This window comes from Scyliorhinus torazame, chromosome 14 (assembly GCF_047496885.1).
Source record: "Scyliorhinus torazame isolate Kashiwa2021f chromosome 14, sScyTor2.1, whole genome shotgun sequence".
NCBI classification, from domain to species: domain Eukaryota; kingdom Metazoa; phylum Chordata; class Chondrichthyes; order Carcharhiniformes; family Scyliorhinidae; genus Scyliorhinus; species Scyliorhinus torazame.
This window is the reverse complement of record NC_092720.1, coordinates 112,815,797-112,837,953: the sequence shown is the minus strand read 5'-3', so window position 1 is coordinate 112,837,953 and position 22,157 is coordinate 112,815,797.

The following is a 22,157-nucleotide window of genomic DNA, read 5'->3' as shown; positions in this document are numbered from 1 at the left end:
GTAGATAGAATAATTACGGACAAGTCAGCCTAACTTTGGTGGTGGATAAGTTATTGGAAAACGTTCTGATGGACGGTTTAAACCGTAATTTAGCAAGGCAGACACAAATGGAGGAGAGTCAAAATGCATTTGCTAAAGTCGTGTGCGACTAACTTGATTGAATATTTTGGAGGAGGGGAATAACAAGGAGGTAGTGCAAAGTTGATATATTTTATATGGACTTTTATCCAGGCTTTTGATATGGTCCCACATCACAGATTGGTCAGAAAAGTAAAGAGCCACGGGATTCAAGGGCGAGTAGGATTCAAAACTGATTCAGTGGTAGGCAATGGGTCCTGGGCAGGCATCGGAAACTCACTGCTTAAAAGGGTAGTCGAGGCAGAAACTCTCAGCACAATCAAAACATGATACTTGGACCTGTATATAAAGTGACGTGTCGGGTTCTGAGCATCGCATCGTCGGAAGTATGTGATCACATGAAGGGAAGTACAAAATTGATTTACGAGAATGTTTCCAGGAATGGAGAATTCTAGCGATGAGAAATGGTTGAGTAGTCAGGGGTGGTTATCTCTGTAATAGGGGAGGATGAGTGGAAATTTAATTCTAGTGTGAAAATTATGAGGGGCCGAGACAGAGTGAACAGGAAGGATATTGTTAACTTTTTACAGATTTGTAACTGGGGATGTAAATTAAAACAATTCATCGAAGAATTAGAGGGGAGTTCAAAAATATTTTCACTCAGACGGTGCTAGATGTCTGAAAGGATGTTTGGGACAACAACCCTCATCACTTTGAACATAAAAATGGATATGCAGCCAAAACACCAGGGCCTGTCGGACTCTGAGCAAAGAGCTGGAAAGTGGGATGAGGTAGTTCAGCTCTCTACGGCTCACATCACCACTTTGGACCGAATGCTCGTCTTCTGTGACATACATTTTCTAAATTAATGTGTTTCTATGATTTGCTGAAAAGGTGAAATGCAATCAAAGCTTTTCGCCTAGCACTTATCAGGAAATATTCACAAGAATATCAATTCTCGTAGAGAACAAACATGGCAACGCCTCTACCAATCAAAATCCACTTACCAACCAATCATCACGATCCTGTAATGCTGTGTAAATTGTTGTTCCCTTTCAGTTTTGACAATCTTGCACCTGTCCTGATAAGTGCAACATAAAAATCTTCAACACCTGGACTCACATAGGCTGGATCATGGGGTGGGGGGACTTTAATATGATTCTCGATCCGAGGTTGGATCTGTCGAGTTCAAGGACAGGGAGGGTGCCACGGTGGCGAAGGAGCTACAGGGGTTTATGGAATAGATGGGGGTAGGTAGATCCATGGAGGTTCGAACGACCAAGAGCGAAGGAGTTTTCTTTTTTTCCCACGTGCACAAAGTGTACTCCCGGATTGATTTTTTTCGTTTTGGACAGGGCTTTGCTGGTGGGTGTGGTAGATGCCGAGTATTTGGCGATTGTTGTGCCAGCTCACGCCCGGCACTGGGTGGATCTACCGGTGAGCAAGGAGGGGGGTCAGCGCCCGCAATGGAGATTGGATGTAGGACTGTTAGCAGATGAAGGGCTGTGTGGGCGGGTGAGGGAGGCCAACCAGCACTATTTGGAGATAAATGACACTGGGGAGGTTTCGGCAGCAACAGAGGCACTGAAGGCAGTAGTTAGGGAGCTGATTTCGGTATGGGCTCATCGGGAGAAGATGGAGTGGGCAGAGATGGATAGGCTGGTTGGGGAGATTCTCCAGGTGGACTCTGAGGCCCCGGAGGCGGGACTGTGGAAGGAACGGCAGAAGCTGCAGATGGAGTTTGGTCTGATATCCACAGGGAAGGCGGTGGGGCAGTTAAGGAAGTGAGATGGGTGGTATATGAATATGGGGAGAAGGCCAGGAGGATGTTAGCACAGCAGCTCAGGAAACCGGAAGTGGCTAGGGAGATAGGAAGAGTGAAGGATAGAGGGGGGAACACGATTTTGGGCTCAGCATTCGACCAGTTGGAGTGGAAGTATTTGTGGGAGGTCCTGGGGTGGTTTGGGTTTGGGTGGGTCTTTGTAGACTGGATCCGGTTGCTGTACAAGGCGCCAATGGTGAGTGTGCGGACGAATCAAGTGATTCGGAGTATTTCTGACCATGCCAGGGGATGTCCACTCTTCCCACTGTTGTTTGCCTTGGCAATAGAGCCATTGGCGATGACGCTGAGAGCGTCAAAGGGATGGAAGTGTCCAGACCGGGGGGGTAGGGGTGGGGTTGGAACACAGGGTCTTGTTGTATGCAGACAACTTACTCCTGTATATTTCTGACCCGCTAGGAGGGATGGGAGAGAATTGAATATGGGTACAAGTGAGATTTTGTGATCCAGGCGAGGGGGCAGGAGAGGAGGCTGGGGGAGTTGCCGTTTAAAGTGGTTTTCGATACTTGGGAATTTAGGAGGCATGGTGATGGGAGCAGTTGCATAAATTAAAGCTGGCCCAGTTAGTTGAGCAAATGAAGGAGGACTTTCAAAGACAGGGCATGCTCCCGCTGTCACTGGCGGGGAGAGTACGCACCGTAAAGATGACGGTTCTCCTGAGATTTCTGTTTGTTTCCAGTGTCTCTGCTTTAAGCGGTTTAAAGCAGTGATCTCTGGGTTTGTGTGGGTGGGCAAAACTCCGCGGGTAAGGAAAGTGCTGTTGGAGCAGATCCGAGGGCGGGATGGTTGGCCCTACTGAACTTTAGGAATTACTACTGGGCGGCAAATATAGCCATGATCAGAAGTGGGTAGTGGAGGAGGGGTCGCTATGGGAGCGGGTGGAGGTGGCATCATGTAGGGGCACATAGAACATAGAACATGAACATAGAACATTACAGCGCAGTGCAGGCCCTTCGGCCCTCTGTTGCGCCGACCTGTGAAACCACTCTAAAGCCCATCTACGCTATTCCCTTATCGTCCATGTGTCTATCCAATGACCATTTGAATGCCCTTAGTGTTGGCGAGTCCACTACTGTTGCAGGCAGGGCATTCCACGCCCTTATTACTCTGAGTAAAGAACCTACCTCTGACATCTGTCTTATATCTATCTCCCCTCAATTTAAAGCTATGTCCCCTCGTGCTAGACATCACCATCCAAGGGAAAAGGCTCTCACTGTCCACCCTATCCAATCCTCGGATCATCTTGTATGCCTCAATTAAGTCACCTCGTAACCTTCTTCTCTCTAACGAAAACAGCCTCAAGTCCCTCAGCCTTTCCTCATAAGATCTTCCCTCCATACCAGGCAACATTCTGGTAAATCTCCTCTGCACCCTTTCCACTGCTTCCACGTCGTTCCTATAATGCGGCGACCAGAATTGCACGCAATACTCCAAATGCGGCCGCACCAGAGTTTTGTACAGCTGCAACATGACCTCATGGCTCTGAAACTCAATCCCTCTACCAATAAAAGCTAACACACCGTACGCCTTCTTAACAACCCTCTCAACCTGGGTCGCAACTTTCAGGGATCTATGTACATGGACACCGAGATCTCTCTGCTCATCCATACTGCCAAGAATCTTACCATTACTCTGTCTTCCTGTTATTCCTTCCAAAATGAATCACCTCACACTTTTCTGCATTAAACTCCATTTGCCACCTCTCAGCCCAATGCTGCAGCTTATCTATGTCCCTCTGCAACTTGTAACATCTTTCCGCACTGTCCACAACTCCACCGACTTTAGTGTCATCTGCAAATTTACTCACCCTCCTCCAGGTCATTTATAAAAATAATAAACAGCAGTGGCCCCAAAACAGATCCTTGTGGTACACCACTCATAACTGGACTCCAGTCTGAACATTTCCCATCAACCACCACCCTTTGTCTTCTTCCAGCTAGCCAATTTCTGATACAAACTGCTAAATCACCCTGAGTCCCATGCCTCCGTATTTTCTGCAGTAGCTTACCGTGGGGAACCTTATCAAATGCTTTACTGAAATCCATATACACCACATCAACTGCTTTACCCTCATCCACCTGTTTGGTCTCCTTCTCAAAGAACTCTAAGGTTTGAGAGGCACGACCTACCCTTCACAAAACCGTGTTGACTATCTCTAATCACATTATTCCTTTCCAGATGATTATACATCCTATCTCTTATAAACCTTTCCAAGATTTTGCCCACAACAGAAGTAAGGCTCACTGGTCTATAGTTACTGGGGTTGTCTCTACTTCCCTTCTTGAACAAAGGGACAACATTTGCTATCCTCCAGTCTCCTGGCACTATTCCTGTAGACAAAGATGACTTAAACATCAAAGGCAAAGGCTCAGCAATCTCCTCCCTAGCTTCCCAGAGAATCCTAGGATAAATCCCATCTGGCCCAGGTGACTTATCTATTTTCACACTTTCCAGAATTGCTAACACCTCCTCCTTATGAACCTCATGCCCTTCTAATCTAGTAGCCTGAATCTTAGTATTCTCCTCGACAACATTGTCTTTTTCCTGTGTGAATAATGACGAAAAATATTCATTTAGCACCTCTCCTATCTCCTTGGACTCCAAGCACAACTTCCCACTACTGTCCTTGACTGGCCCTACACAAGCTTAGGGGCACTGGTAATGGCACCTCTGCCGGCCTCAGCGGCCTGGTACTCCACAAGCCCGGTGGTGGTGATGGCTCTGAGAGTTTGGGGCAGTGGCGGAAGCATATGGGAGTGGACGGAGCTTTGGCGTGGGCTCCAATTTGTGATAATCACCTGTTTGTCCCGGGGAGGTTGGATGGGGGGATATCGGAAGTGGCAGGGAGCAGGGATTGAGAGGCTGGGAGACCTGTTTATTAATGGGAACTTTCCTTGTTTGGAGGGTCTGGAGGAGGAGTTTGAATTGCGGGGTGGGAATGGGTTTCGCAATCTGCAGGTGAGGGACTTTGTACGAAAGCAGGTTTCGACCTTTCCACTTCTAGCGCCACAGGGGATACAGGGTAAGGTAGTTTCAAAAATGGGGGTGGGGAGGGGAAGGTCTCGGAAATTTATAAAGTGTTTATGGAGTGGAAGGAAACCCAGATAGGCGAGGTGAAGCGCAAGTGGGAAGATGAGCTGGGTAAGGAGCCAGAGGCGGGTCTGTGGGAGGATGCTCTGAGTAAAGTCAACACGTCCTCATCATGTGCCAGGTTCAGCCTGATACAATTCAAGGTGGTTCACCGGGCGCACAAGACGGTGGCCTGGATGAGCAGGTTTTTTGGGTTAGAGGACAGGTGTGTGAGGTGCGCAAATCATGTCCACATGTTCTGGGCATGTCCGAAGCGTCGGGGATTCTGGCAGGGATTTGCCGATGTCATGTCCACGGTGCTAAAAACAAGGGTAGTGCCGAGTTCAGAGGTGGTGATCTTTGGAGTGTCGGAAGACCAGGGAGTCCAGGGGACGAGAGAGGCTTACGTTTTGGCCTTTACCTCCTTGGTAGCCCGTGTGGAGTGACTCGGAGCCCCCAAAATCAGGGGTATGGGTTGGCTACATGGCCGGGTTTCTCAGGCTTGAGAAAATTAAGTTCGCCCTGAGAGGATCAATGTTAGGGTTCGTCCGGAGGTGGCAAACTACTTATTCGGGGAAAACTAAACTGTTAGCAGATACAATAAGGGGGGGGGGGTTAGGGAATGAGGGGGTAAGGGGAGTTAGTTTAATTTAGTTTAGGCGGGATCAGCGAGAGGAGATGGAGGGACTTGGGAATAGTGTGTATCAGCTATGTTGGCTGGGTATGATTGTTGGTTGGGGGGGGGGGTTACATACTGAATTATGTTTACATTTGTATTTGTATCTTTTGTTGTTATAAAGCTATAAATTCCTGAAAAAAAAAGCTTAAACAGCATATCTATTTTCTCAACAATGCACAAACCTTGTACTCGCAAGTGACTATATGTTTCTCTCTTTCTAAGAAAGAGATCAAAATCTTTAGGATATTGGGGATATTGTTTCCAACCCTTAACTTCTCCTTCCAAAAGAAATGTTAGAATGTCAATACACAAACATTTTATCTTGACCTGAAGACGATTTTGTCGTAACTTACCGGAAAACAGTATTGGGCAGTTAGAGCTTAGCAACAATCATAGTTAAATCTCCAGGGATGTTGACTGTGGTCAGAGTTAGCAGTACCTAGCATCCCCCCTCCCCCCAAGACTAGTGATAGCAAAAGGCAACAATAATATTAATTCCATTGTGACTTAGACTGAAATCAAGCTGGCAAACATACAAGCAACCAAAACAGAGAAAATCTAAAGTACATGTATGGCCATTGTATCGGTGCCTGCTGAAAATATGCAATCCAGCCTGAGCTCATTTTGCAGCTCTTATTCTATGTCACTGTAGGTTATAGCACTTTAGGTGTTTATCTATTTTTTTAATATGGTGAGGTATTTGGCCTTTGTCAAACTTTCAGTCTGTGGGTTCCAGTATCAAGCTCGCTCTGGATGAAAATATTTTTCCTCAACACCCCTCTCATCCTTCTGTTAATTGCTTTAAATCTGTGCTTTCAGCTACCACTCTATCTAATAAGAGATGTGGCCCATTCTATTCCCCCCATCTAGGCTCCTCATAATTATGGGCAATTCAATCTCCCCTCAGCCTCTTCTGTCCCAAAGATAACAACCACATACTACTCAATCTTTCCTCATCGCTGACATTCTACATTCATGGCAATATCCTCCTAAATCTTCTTTGTACCCTCTGGAGTGTAATCACATGCTTCCTGCAATGTGGTGATCAAAGGTGTCCACGTTACTTTGGCTTTGGATTAACGCACTTTAAAAAAAATAATCCTTCATGGGCTGTGGGCATGTTGGCAAGGACAACAGTTGTTACCCATGCATAACTGAACTGAGTGCCGTGAGAGACGATTTCAGAGTCACCACCAAAGCTCTGGATGTGTAGTCACAAGCAGACCTGACCAGATTAACTAAGGATAACAGATTTTGTTCCCGAAAAAGGCATTAGTGAAGTAGATAGATTTTTACAGCAATCAACGATCGCTTCTTTGTCACTGTTACTTCTAGCAAGTATAAATGAGTCACATTGAGAGTTGTTAGTGTAATGTGGCATTTCAACCCATGCCCCTAGGGCCTTAACCTGGATGTCCAGGTTGCCAGTCCAGTGTCATTGCGACCACAAGACCGCCTTTCCTGTGTCTTATACCATTCTAGTATACATCTCCCTGCTCTTACACTGAGCCCCCAGCTAAAAACAAACCTGGAATTTCTGAATAACCACCTTATCTACCTGCTGTCTATCTTTAGATATCTTCACATGCACTTCATCTGTTCCTCTATACATGTTCTGCATATCTCAGTATTGTGTCCACAGAGGAGTCCATACAAGAGGCTAAGAGGAACTATTTGTTTATTGAGAAATAAACTATTTACACATTGTGTGCAGATCACAGTCATGCTGACTTTGGAAAAAAGGTCCAGAACGAATGTCCCAACCAGAAGAAAATTGCTTCGTCAATGCAAGCATTGCCTTTGTCTGCCTGTGCCTGTGAAAGTGGCATGAGAGCTGCATGTAATGTTAGTGTTGTTTAATGAGAACTAGTGTGGTAAGGTTAAGAAATTTCATATAATTTGCTAATACTAGGGTTGAAATTCAAAAGTTCAAATATTGTTTTCTTTTCTTTTCTTTCAATAATGTTTGTTTATAAAATAATCAGGCCCTATTTCGTATATTATCACTCCTGGAATGAATCGATCTTTCTGCTCCACCCTAAAACTCTAAAACGTTATGGCATCTGGTCCAGTCTCTTAGCCACTATTGAGAGCTGACCCCATGTGTCCATAACAGACAGAATGTCATTTTGGTTTGATGGCAGCTTCCTGTTGGTGGAAACTGTGATATTTTGCTGCTGCACGACAACAGCATGAAATGACTATCTTCACCTGTTACTCATATTTGAAGTAGACTGGGAGCTTTTCATGTCCGAAAGTGGTGGTCTTTGGCCCACTCTTGAGTTTGCATGACACACAGTGATCAGGACCTGGTCAGGGTAACCATTATCCCTCAGGATAGCTTTGCTGTAGGGCGGAACGGTGGCACAGTGGTTAGCACTGCTCATAGCCGAAGACGCAAGTTCGATCCGAGCCGTAGGTCACTGTCTGTGTGTAGTTTGCACATTCTCCCTGTGTCTGTGTGGATCTCACCCACACAACCCAAAGATGTGCAGGGTAGGTGGATTGGTCACGCTAAATTGCCCCTGAATTGGAAAAAAACTTAAAAGAAGGATAGCTTTGATGTGCCCTGTTTCAGTACCAGGTTTGTATGCTGAGCAAATGACTCAGGCCCTATCTACAAGTTTGCTGCTGAGGCCAATCTTATCGCATGTGGCGCTGTAAGAATTCCAATGCTTTTATTGGCCGGGGACGGTGGGCTTAGATCCGAGTAGAATAACCAAAATTTCTATGGTTTCCTGGAGCGGCACATTAGAGAACTGCCTCATGCTGTCGAATGAGACATTTGCTATATATGATTCCATGTGTGCCCAAATTGATGGTGATGCCACGGCACCACTTCTAGGCCCAGCTCTTTCTAACACCTTTTTAGGTTTCCACAAGAAATTAATTTTTGATGGACTGAATCCTAACTTGGCACAGACACACATTTTCGATGGGTGGTTGATACGTTTTCTACATTTGAATCTGCAGCTGCATGTAAGAATTTCATTGTACACTTTAATGAGATCCATCCAGTGCTCAAATTCACTTCTGAAATGGAGCAGTCAAATGAGCTCCCTTTCGTCGATGTGCTAGTTGAGAAAGCTGCTCATGGGTTTTCTACCACTGCCTACTCTCACTGGTCAATATATGTGTTGGGATTTTTGCAGTCCTACCTGCTTTAAAATTGGCCTCATTTGTAACCTGGTATGCCGAGCCAGACACATTTGTCCACTGTACAAGTGTGATGCAAAACAGTTCATATGAAAGCCATCCTTCAGGATAATGGCTATCCTGATCATTGTTCATTGTGAATTATTCGAATGGGTTAAAGGCCGTAAACTTTGCACCTGAAAAGCACCTCAAATTACCCTGGAAGGGTAAGGTATCTCAAACATTTGAGCCACGGGTGACGTTCGTTGTTACACTGCAGTAGGAACACGAGTGTTATTTCTGCTAATAGGATACTGCAGTCAAACCATTTTTAAAAATAGATTTAGCAGACCCAATTATTTTCTTTTTTTCCAATTAAGGGCAATTTAGCATGGCCAATCCACCTAACCTGCACATCTTTGGGTTGTGGGGTGAAACCCACGCAGATACTGGGAGAATGTGCAAACACCACACGGACAGTGACCCAGGGCCGGGATTCGAACCTGGGTTCTCAGCGCTTCAGTCCCAGTGCTATCCACTGCGCCACATGCCGCCCCTACTGCAGTCAAACCTTCTGCCTACCATACAAATATGTAATGTGGCATATGGACTTGAGTGCTGTATAAGACGAGCCGTTCTACACAAACCAAAAGGGGTTCCACTCGATGAACGTGCAGCTGTTATGGGCCGATCAGCTGTGAATCATTAATCTCTGCCCGGGCAGTGGGCACGGCGCCTTCATCCGGGCACAATCGACGATTCCTAACATGTTCTAGATACCGGCCCCCTCCCCAACCCCGGCTGGGAGGTTGGCTCCTGGGCGTTGGGGGTTATCCACTGCTGTTGTGGCTGATGACGCCTAACCAGAGTCCACAGACCAGCGTCGAGATCCGCTACAACTTGCCCATGAATCGACCAGGGGCGTGATCGAGCGGTGCTTTGGCCTCCTGAAGATGCAGTTCAGGTGACTGGGCCGCTCTGGAGGGGCCCTCCAATATAATCATGAGAAGGTCACCAGCATCGTAGCGGGCTGCTGCGTCCTCAACAACATTGCACAGCAGAGGGCCGACGCGCTGGAGGAAGTGGATGAGCGGCAGTCCTCATCTGATGAGGAGGATGCAGGGGAGGGCGAGGACGGGTAGGACCTGGGGTCAAGGTCGGCATGGAGGCCGCACGACTTGTGCGACAGGGCATACCCGCACAGAACGCTCTGATCGCCTTCAGGTTCACAGAATTGTGGGGTCTGGGGGGGAAAACTATCCAAGGGGGCATGGGCACTGCACCCATCCCACGGCCACCCCCTTCACCGCAATCCCGTACGTGATACATACCTGCTGCAGTATAGGGTGGGGGCTCTGGGTTGGCAATAACACGGTCTGGTCCATGAGATGGAGGGTAATGACAATCCGTTTTCCAACGAGCTCTGGTGCTCCGTATCATTTGACAAGGTCTGACACCTGCCCATGGTAGCACTTTCCACCATCCACCTGGGTGATCACTGCATGCGAGCTAGCCATTCCGTCGCACAGCCGCATCAAATTCCTGGGATGTGGGGGGGGAGCGGGGGGAGCCCAGGCCACCCACAACGTCTGCTCATTCCCGCCACCCCCCGCCCCGCACCCCCTCTGTGGCCAGCTCAGACCAGCCCACCCCGCATACCCATCTGACAGAGCTCCGAGGCAGGTTGTAACACTGTTAACAGGCGTTTAATGTGTCAACGTATGTACAGATTTGTGCCCTAGCCCCTATCAATAAACTGTGCCATGCGCCCGTGCCAACCTAACTGGTGTCTAACTTTCCAGCCTTACGGGCCCTAACGCTACATCTTGGTGGATCCCCAGACACTACATCAGGAATCCTGCCCTCAGACCTGGGTCCTCGTTCTGGGCCTGACTGGGTCCGTCTGCTGCTCGGGTGTCACAGGTGGAGTGGTGCCGGCCCATTCTGCCCGCTGCCCACCAGCGCAAGGGACAGGAGGGAGGAGTCCAAGGTGCATAACTGTTCCAGCACCTCCCATGTGGGAGTCACCGGCTTGGACCCCATCTCCTCCTCCTCCCTAGGGGTGGCCATGGCCCCTGGGCTACTCCATGGGATGGGGGTGTGAGCTGAACTATCCCCTGAGGCTCTCCCACCACCTGCCGCTGCCAGTCCTGGAGGCCCACTCTGGTCTCGACCAGGGTCTGCATGCTTGTGGCCATGGAGCACAGGGAATGGACCATCTCTGTCTCAGACTGCAGCACATCGTCCATTGACTCAACCCAGGCTACCACCTTCTGGGTCTGTATCACATCAGCCAGTGACTGTGACATCTCCCTCTGGGACTGGTCCACCTTCCCCTGTGTCTGCGCCACATCTTCCAGCGCCTGGGAAATGCCACTGCAATGTCCAGGTGGCTCTGGCACATGGCTGCCTGTGAGGCAGCAATGCTGTCATCGGCCTCGACCAGTGCCTGCACAGAATGCACCAGGCCTTGGACATGCTGATCCATAGCCAAAACAGTCGCCTGCAATGCATCCACCACAGATGCCACCCGTGCGGTGCTGGCCTGGGTGGCACGCATTGTTGGCACCACCTCCTGCTCCTGCACGCGATTGGTCTACTCCAACTGCATCTGCAAGTGCTGAATGCTCGCCGACAACCCTTCATGTAGTACCTGGCTCTGCTACTGCATCTCCACAATCAATGGGACTGTCTGTTCCAGAAGCCCTAAACCTGTCTGGACGGTAACTCATCTCTGGGGTCGGCCCATCATCCGACCGTCCGCTCCCTCGGGTGTTCCTACCTCCACCTGATGTACCGGATCAGCTGTGTGGTACGCACCAGTGAGTGTCCCAGGAGCCTCTTCACTAAAGTGCCCAACCATCGTGAGTGGCTCTGGGATGGTGGAAGATGTTCGAGAATGCTGTGACAGGAAGTCAGTGTCATCCTCCGACTCGAGGTCTGGCATGTCCTGAGTCTCGGGCGGAGGGCTGGTGCCTGAGCTGCTCTCATCGTCAGTGCTCTGCTCACGGGGAGCAGGCTCCGGCTGTGGCACTGGCTGGGGATGGGAGAGACCGGATGGACTCGCCCTATCTCCATCAGTTCCTGTAAGACACAAGACAAAATGCATGATTAGGGCGCGGGCCAGGAGGGAGGGCGGGTAGTGTGAGGGTGTGGGGTGAGGGTGGTGAGGTTGAGAGTGGTGCGGGGATGAGGGTGAGGTGATGGTGATCGTGAGGGTGGTGTGGGAGTGAGGGTGGTGTGGGGGTGGTGATGGTAGAGGGGTTGTGGACACGTATCATGGGGAACAGCAACCCAGCAGGGTCTCACTTCCTTGCCCACGGCCAATCTTCAGCAATCTCCCATTCCTCTGGGCCGCCGACCACGTCCAGGGCCCTCTGATCTTTTACAGTCAGGGGTTGCAGGTCAGACGGTCCCCCTCCCGTTTTCGGCCGCTCCCGGCAACTATGGGCGGCCTTCTCCTGCGGGGGTTGGGGGCGGGGGCAAACGGAAATGACAGTGTTGGCAAACAAAAATGATAGTCTAACGCATACAGCCCAGGGGTGGGTAGCTGGTGGCCTCAGTGGCCAGGACAACCGGCCATTGCAGCCGGTATGGATACCGGCATGTGGTGCAGAGTGGGGATCCGACCAGCCTCCAGGTTTTGGGGGGAGGGAGGGTGGTAGGGTTACGGGTGTGTCAAATGCATTTAGTACCAGTGGCACAGTGCTGCCTACTACCCTGGTTGTCCTGAGAAGTTTGTGCATTTTCTTCCGGCACTGCTGGATGATCCAGAAGCTGTTGCTGGTGGCGCTGACTGCCTCTGCCACCTGCGCATAATGAATAGCGACGGCTGGCAGCCTACCTCCTGGGCCGGGGTGCAGGGGCAACTGCCTCTCCTCCACCGCGTCCAGGAGGTCTCCAGCTCGGCCTCCATGAAATGGGATGCTGCCCTCCTCACTGCTGGGATAGTGGGTGTGGGGAGTGCAGTGTGTATATGCGGCTGCAGCTTATCAGCCTCTGAGTGTCAATCGCGAAACCGGCGAATTCCACACCGTTTCTCATTGCAATCGATTGCGTTCCATCTGGCGCCAATGTTGTCTGTTAACAGTAGCTGAATCGGTCCAGGTGCAGCACCAGTATTGCTGCGATGGAAGTCCATGAATCTTGCGCCAGCATCAACACTTAATCTCAGAAAAGGAGAATCCAGCTGATGCAATATCTTGGTTCAGCAAGAACGGGAGAGGCTGGCTTAAGAGTGACTGATTCCCTGAGGTGTCAGGACATCAGTGGGGGTGGAGTGCTGCAGACAGTCCTTCAGCAAGAACACTTTGAACTTAAAATGAGCCAACATTATAGGTTCCAGTGACTGAACAGTGATACAGCGGTTTGTAAACTGACAGTTGTCAAAGTTGGCCAAGTTTCATCTCCCAGCAATCAATGGGAATTTCAACTGAATTTTCAGAACAAGCGGAGAGCCGTAACGAAACACTGACAGCCACAGCTTGTTGACTTCCTGAATATGAAATAGCTGGTGCAATTAGACCACACAGTGTATGTGTTTTAAGTGATTGCCTTGACCATTGAATCCCTGTGGTCAAGCTGTTAACAGTACTTGCAAATCAGCAGCCATGGTTCTGATGCATCTGGATGAACCCCCCATATCCCTTGAAAATGTTCATCTCAAAGTTGTCTCGGAGAGTAAAACTCATTCACCAAACTGATGAATCCAGTGAGCCCAGAAATGTCCCCATTAAAAGACTTTTATGTCTTAACAGACATTTCACAAAACCAGAAAGTGCAATTGACTGCGGATTGAGGATGATACAATCAAAATGAGGTTGGTGGGGGTGTGGGGTGTTGCTTTAATTATTGTCACAGCTATGGTTTTAGGACCATAAGAAGTGTACATTTTGGGATAAAGGGAGTGATTTGCAAGGATAACCCCGGGAGGGATGGGTCATCCGGACAGATGGGAGTAACTTCTCTGAATGATCGTCAGGGTACACGTTCAAGTTAAGGAAAGTTAAAGTAAATAGAAAATGTGGGTATAGGTTTACATTGAACGGAGCAGTGTACCGAGATTTGTGAATTACTTATGATATGGTAAATAGTTAAGCGATTACTGAGTTGTGAACGTTGCCCATTTCCCCCACCCAGATGGGTTCAGGACCAACTCTGAAATTGGACCAGAGTATGTAAGGTGCAGGTTTACCAACACCATCTTAGGTAGGTAAGAGTTTGTGTTGTCACGTGTTAAAAGGCTGGCTGCAGCGACTGCAGATATGTATTAATTCAGTCTAACCACACTGTTGTGTAGATGCAGACAAGTGGCTGGTGAACATTTACCACATGTTCTAGTGCACACTATTACAGAGCCCTCCTGCACACTATTGCAGATCCCTCCAATGGTCAAATAGTCAAAATCTATTGTGATTCCCACTTAAAAAATGCCTCATACCTAAGGGTTACTCCAGCCTATAATAGTCTTCGCCTTAACTAAAAGCAAAATGCCACAGATGTTGGAAACTTGGAAATCTTTCAATACTTTAGAAGAGTCATACATACGGATCCGAAATGTTAACTTTGTTTCTCTCCGCACAGATGCTGCCAGACCTGCTGGCAAGGTTGAACAGTGTTTGCACTGTTGCTTAAAAGCGCCAGTGTCCCGGGTTCGATTTCCGCCTGAGTCGCCGTCCGTGCGGAGTCTGCAGGTTCTCCCCGTGTCTGCGTGTATTTCCTCCAGGTGCTCCAGTTTCCTCCCACAAGTCCCGAAAGACGTGCTTGTTAGGTGAATTGGACATTCTAAATTCTCCCTCTGTGTATCCGAACAGGCGGGGCGGAGTGTGGTGACCAGGGGATTTTCACAGTAACTTCATTGCAGTGTTCATGTCAGCCTACTACTGACACAAATATAGATTATTAATCTGAGTTTATCCAGCATTTTCTGTTTTTATAATCCTCATCGTGTTGGAGTTACAAATACAGATGAAAAGAGGACATCTCATACATTTGACACAAAAATTGTTTCCAGAACCATTGTATTAATCAACAGGAAAATTGCTTTAAATTCTGTGCGTTTCACTCCCTGTGTGTATGGAAGGTGAGGGACTTTCTTTCCCTTTCTCATTGGACCTGAGTCTGTCTGGTTTCTAACCTCTCCCTGGAGATTGCACGGCTTCCCTGGTGAGGGGTTGGGGGTTTAATTGTATAGCTAGGATATTCCAGTTACCTTGGGTGTGGGGAATACTTCTGGAACAGCTGGTCTTTTCCTCACGTTAATTTTTGCACATTCCTAGTCATGTTTGTGTTAATCAGAGAACTCCCCAAACAAGCTGAATAGCACAACTGAGAGTCAGAGGATTGCAAATCTGTATTTCGAATGTACTCTTGATGGAGTGCATCTATTAAAAACAGGAACTGGGTGATACGGTGAAGTGCATGGACTGAGGCGGATGTTTCTTGTTTCAAGCTCATCGAGTTTAGTATTTCTTTCTAACCAGTGATTAATTTTGGTAGCAATACATCAAAAAGTATTTGTAAAGCTGAAACTATTGTTGCACCAGGCACACCCTGTTTAATGGGTTGTGAACTCACCCACGACAAACGGTTTTTGGTCCCTCAGTCATATTCCTGAACTATACTGAAAAGTTTATCAAGGTTCCTATTTTATGTTTTGTTTATTTTAAAGAATATCCTCTGTGTTCAAACGTTTTTTGAAATGCTAACAATATTTCATTTCTATAAGGTGCAGAAGATCACTTTTCAGATACTGGCTGAAAGTGAAAATGTATGTGTTTTAAAAGCCACAAAGGACTCTCAGTTCTCAAAGTGTAAAGAGAAGGCAATTAGTTTCCTCCACTTCGCTTGAAACAATTCTTCCTCCTTTCCTGAAGATGGTGACTAATGCCTGAGACTACTGTTCAATAGGCTGTCGTGACCCTTTGGGAATCAGCATTCTTTATGTGGGAATCGCAACAATAGATATTGACTCTTTGAGCATTGGAGGGCTCTGTACTAGAGTACACTAAAACATGTGGTAAATGTTCACCAGTCTTTTGTCTGCAAATATACAGCAATGTGGTTAGAATGAACTAATGGGTATCTGCAGTCACTTCAGGCAGTCTTTTAATTGTTTGGAAACATAAGAACATAGGAACAGGAGTAATCAATTCAACCCTTAAAGATTGTTGCATGATTTATTCCGATCATGGCTGAACAGTAACTCAACGCCATCAACCTGCCTTGATTCACCAAGTCTCGATATTCTTGCCTAGCAATAAGCTATCAATCTCATTTTTAAAACATTCAATTAATTGAGTCTCAACAGCATTTCTGGGGGGGAAGGGTGTTCCAGATTTCCAGTACCCTATGTGTGAAAAATTATTTCCTGGCACCACTCCTGAATGGCCTAGCTCTAAGCTTATGTTCATGGTTAGCACTGTTGCTTCACAGCGCCAGGGCCCCAGGTTCGATTCCCAGCTTGGGTCACTGTCTGTGCGGAGTCTGCACGTTCTCCCTGTGACTGCGTGGTTTTCCTCCGAGTGCTCTAGTTTCCTCCCACAAGTCCCGAAAGACGTGCTGTTAGGTAATTTGGACATTCTGAATTCTCCGTCTGTGTACCCGAACAGGTGCTGGAATGTGGCTCGGGGCTTTTCACAGTAACTTTATTACAGTGTCAATGTAAGCCTACTTGTGACAATAAAGATTATTATATTATTATTGTACTGGAACATCTCCCCTGTGCCCCACCCAACACCAAAGAAAATAAGTTCTCTTTACCTACTGTATCAGCTCCTGTGATTATCTCAACAGTTCAATTAGATCAATCCTCCATCTTGTATATTCAAGGGAATACACACTTGTCAAGGAAACCTGTCCTCAGTAGATGACCAAGTTCAGTTTCTCGGTGTGCTACAGTTAAAGAACCATTAACCCATGTAAAATGAATGGATTAGCAAATCGGTGGGGGTAGATGTGGGGTAGAAATTTCACAAAATCCTTAATATGTGCATTCTAAATACCGTTGAGCATAACTTGACCTTCCCTACTGCAAGTCTGGAATGGAAAAGAAGGATAATTGATAACTGAAGTTATGCAGAAAAGAAAAAGAACAATTTTGCTTGAGTGCTTCAAACAATATTAAAAGCTGGCTACGCGCTCACAAATGAGCAATTTGTGCGTTTAGCGCAATTACATTAAAAAAAAAAAATTCCTTGAAAAGCATAAGGTTTGTTCCACGACAGACAGGTAATTTTTGTAGCAGATTAAAAAGCTTTGTTCATTGTGGAACAGGTAGGGCTGCAAATCCCTTCATTTGTACGTAGCTGCTGCAAATACAAAACCTCTTGCCAAGGAAGATTTTTTTTCTTCTACCCACACCAGGCGACAGAACATCAGTCTATTGTACAATTATAGAAACCGTTTCCTCTACACTATGTGACCACAAACAAAGATTGCATTTAGCAGGGCCTGCTGTCTACAACTGTTGCCTGCATTACAACGTTTGTTGGTGGCTACCAAGTGGCAGTCACAATTTCTATGACGCTGCAATGGAGAAAGATACTGTGTAGATCCCAGTGGTCACCAATGAATGAATCATTATGACTGAGCCTAAAAGTGTTATCACCTCGTGCTTTAGTCATTTTTATTATGTGCATCTTGCATGACAAGTCAGTAGAATTCTCACTTTTAAGACCATATTTGATCAGTCTTTTATCCAGTTCCTCCAAACCAGGCATTTCAATCTTGAGGAGTTGATAGGATATTGGTTGAGATGCTGCCTTTTCAGCATTGGAGCCTATGTTCAAATCTTGTTTACACCGATGAGATTGTGTCTCCCTTGTCTTCTGGTTTCACGGGATCTAACGTGAAATGAGCTTTGTGCAGTCTCAAACCCAGTTCTCTGTGGGACTGGGATTACTGCTCAAGTCTGTTCCTAAAATTCACTCCTTAAACTGTAGCAGAAAGGTTTAGTCTCTGGGGCGAAATTCTTCCCCAACGGCGCGATGTCCGCCGACTGGCGCCAAAAACGGCGCCAATCAGACGGGCATCGCGCCGGCCCAAAGGTGCAGAATGCTCCGCATCTTTGGGGGCCAAGCCCCAACATTGAGGGCCTAGGCCGGCGCCAGAGGGATTTCCGCCCCGCCAGCTGGCGGAAATGGCGTTTGTTGCCCCGCCAGCTGGCGGAAATGGCGTTTCGTGCCCCGCCAGCTGGCGCGGAAATGCGGCTCATGCGCGGGAGCGTCAGCGGCCGCCGACAGTTTCCCGCGCATGCGCAATGGGGAGAGTCTCTTCCGCCATGGTGGAGGCCGTGGCGGAGGCGGAAGGGAAAGAGTGCCCCCACTGCACAGGCCCGCCCGCGGATCGGTGGGCCCCGATCGCGGGCCAGGCCACCATGGGGGCACCCCTCGGGGTCAGATCGCCCCGCGTCCCCCCCCCCACCCCAGGACCCGGGAGCCCGCCCACGCCGCCTGGTCCCGCCGGTAAATATCAGCTTTGATTTACGCCGGCGGGACAGGCAATTTCTGGGCGGGGCTTCGGCCCATCTGGGCCGGAGAATTGAGTGGGGGGGCCAGAGAATTGAGCGGGGGGTCCCGCCAAATGGCGCGGCCCGATTCCCGCCCCCGCCCAATCTCTGGCGGGGGGTCGGAGAATGACGCCCCTGGTCTCTGTTGATTCACTTATCTTAGCCCTGCAGTAATGGACATTTAAACCATGTGCTTGAACTAGAGAGGCAAAAAAGATCAAAACTCATTCCTACTCCTCAGTGTACTCGATGCAGACAGCTGGAGAGGTTTAATCCATTCTCAGGATGTTGCTACCTTTGGCAAGGCTAGCATTTATTACCCGTCCAGTAGGCCTTGTGGCACAATGTGCAGTGTCCCTAATGCTGGTCCAGAAGCTCCAGGTTCGAGTCCAAGGCCAGGACTTGTTTTTTTTAAAGAAACATTTTATTGAGGTAGTTTTGGGATAGAAACAACAACAAAATAGACAATATACATGAAACCATAAACAGTGCAAAAACCGTTTACCTTTCGTACAGGTCCCACCCTTATTAGCCCCCTACTCTAACCTAAACTACACCCCCCCCCCCCCCATCTGCTGACAATTAATTTTCTACAAGGAAGTCTACGAACGGTTGCCACCTCCGCGGAGGTGAATCCTAACTGTGAACCTCTCAAGGAGAACTTAAATTTCTCCATACAGAGAAAGTTAGCCATGTCCAATAGCCAGGTCTCCGACTTTGGGGGCTTTGAGTCCCTCCATGCCAATAGCATCTGTCTCCGGGCTACCAGGGAAGCAAAGGCCAAAACATCTGCCTCTTTCTCTTCCTGGATTCCCGGATCTTCCGACACCCCAAAAATCGCCACCTCTGGACTCAGCGCCACCTTTGTTTTTAAAACCTTGGATATAACGTCCGCAAACCCCTGCCAAAATCCCCGAAGCTTTGGACATGGTTCGCTGGTCCTCCCGTGCATTTTGTGCACCTGTCTTCCACCCCAAAGAATCTGCTCATCTGGGCCACTGTCATGTGAGCCCGGTGCACAACCTTAAATTGTATCAGGCTGAGCCTGGCACACGTTGCAGACGCGTTGACTCTACTCAACGTGTCTGCCCATAGTCCATCCTCTATCTCTCCTCCCAGCTCCTCCTCCCACTTGCGCCTCCTCCGACCCCATAAGCTCCTTATAAATGTCCGAGACGCTCCCTTCTCCTACCCACCCTCTGGAAATTACCCTGTCCTGAATCCCCCTCAGCGGTAGGAGCGGGAAGGTTGCCACCTGTTCACGAAGGAAGTCCCGCACCTGCAGATATCTGAATTTGATTCCCCTTGCCAGCCCAAACTTTTCCTCCAGCGCCCTCATACTCGGACAGCTCCCCTCTATGAACACAGCCCCCATCCCCTCAATCCCCGCTCTCCGCCATAACCGGAACCCCCCATCCATACCCCCCGGGGCAAACCGGTGATTATCACAAACTGGGGCCCAGACCGATGCTCCCACATGCTGCCTCCACTGGCCCCAAACTCTCAGGGCCGCCACCACCACGGGCTGGTGGAGTACCGCGCCGGCGGGAGCGGCAGAGGCGCAGTTACTAACGCCCCCAGACTGGTGCCCTTACAAGAAGCCGCCTCCATACGCACCCACTCCGACCCCTCCCCCACCACCCACTTCCTGATCATGGCTCTATTAGCTGCCCAGTAATAGTTGCTAAAATTTGGCAGCTCCAGCCTGCCCTCTTCCCGACCGCACTCGACCATTACCTTCCTTACGCGCGGGGCCTTGCCCGCCCAGACGAGGCCCGTGATCATCCTGTTGACCCGCTTAAAGGACCGCGGAATAAAAATGGGGAGACATTGAAATACAAATGGGAACCTCGGGAGGACCGTCGCTTTCACCGTTTGTACCCTCCCGGCCAGAGACAACGGGAGCGCGTCCCATCTCCGGAAATCGTCCTTCATTTGGTCCACTAGCCGGACCAGATTCAATTTATGCAGCCGGTCCCATTCCCACGCCACTTGGATGCCCAGGTACCTAAAACTACCCCCTACTGACCTAAACGGCAGATCCCCCAGTCGCTCCTCCTGTCCCCTCGCCTGAACCACAAACATCTTACTCTTTATCCAGATTTAGCTTATATCCCGAAAACTGGCCGAATTCCCCTAAAATGTTCATGTTTTCCTCCATCCCCTCGACTGGGTCCGAAACGTACAGAAGCAAAGCATCCGCATAGAGCGAAACCCTGTGCTCCACCCACCCCCGGACCAGTCCCCTCCAGCCCCTTGACACCCACAGAGCAATTGCCAATGGCTCTATAGCCAGCGCAAACAACAGTGGGGAGAGGGGCATCCCTGTCTCGTCCCCCGGAGCAGTCTAAAATAGTCCGAAGTTGTCCTGTTTGTCCGTACACTTGCCACAGGAACCTGATACAGCAACCTGACCCAGTCAATAAAGCCCCGCCCAAATCCAAACCGTTCCAGTACCTCCCACAGATACTCCCATTCTACTCGATCAAAAGCCTTTTCTGCATCCATTGCAATCACTGCCTCAAGCTCCCTACCTTCCGGGGGCATCATGATCACATTTAACAGCCTTCTTACATTGGCCACCAACTGCCTACCCTTAACAAACCTCTCTGGTCCTCCCCAATAACGTCCGGAACACAGTCCTCAATCCTGGAGGACAGGATTTTGGCCAACAACTTGGCATCCAGCAGGGAGATCGGCCGGTAGGACCCACACAGCTCCGGGTTCTTGTCCCGCTTAAGAATCAGCGAAATCATTGCCTGTGACATCATCGGGGGCAGCACCCCTCTTTCCCTTGCCTCATTGAACATCCTCAACAACACTGGCCCCAGTATCCCCGAGAACCTCTTATAAAACTCCACTGGGTGCCCGTCTGGACCTTACTCGCCTGCATGGTCTTCAAGCCCTCCACTATCTCTTCCAGCCCAATTGGGGCCCCCAGCCCTTCTACCCGCTCCCCGTCCACCTTTGGGAAATTCAGCCCCTCCAAGAAGCACCTCATCCCCTCCGACCCTGTAGGGGGTTCCGACCTGTACAGCCTGCTGTGGAAATCCCGAAACGCCTTATTCACCCCTGCTGAATCTCCAACCATGTTCCCCTCACCGTCCTTTACTTTCCCTATCTCCCTAGCTGCCTCCCTCTTCCTAAGCTGCTGTGCAAGCATTCTGCTGGCCTTCTCTCCATGTTCATAAATCGCCCCCCTCGCCTTTCTCAGCTGCTCCACCGCCCTCCCTGTGGTCAGCAAGCTAAACTCCGCCTGCAGCCTCCACCGTTCCCTCAGAAGCCCTGCCTCTGGGGTCTCCGCATACCTCCTATCGATCTGTAATATCTCCTTTACCAGTCGGTCCGTCTCTGGCCTGTCAACCTTCTCCCTATGAGCCCGGATCGAGATCAGCTCCCCCCTTACCACCGCCTTCAGTGCTTCCCAAACCACCTCTGCCAATGTTTCCCCCATGTCATTGACCTTCAGGTAGCTCTGAATGCATTTCCTCAGCCGCTCGCACACCCCTTCATCTGCCAAGAGTCCCACATCCAACCTCCAGCACAGGCGCTGATTACTGTCTTTACTAACCTGCAGATCAACCCATGTAGTGCATGGTCTGAGATTGTAATCGCCGAATACTCCATGTCCACTACCCCAGCCAGAAAGGCCCTGCTCAAAATAAAGAAATCAATCCGGGAGTACACGTGTGAGTAGAAGGAGACTGTAACGCCCTCGGCTGCCCAAACCTCCATGGATTCACACACCCCCTCCCCCCCCATCAGCTCCATGAACCCTCTTCGTTCCTTTGCCATTACTGGCACCCTTCCCGTTTTCGAGCTTGACCGGCCTAAGCCCGGGTCCATAA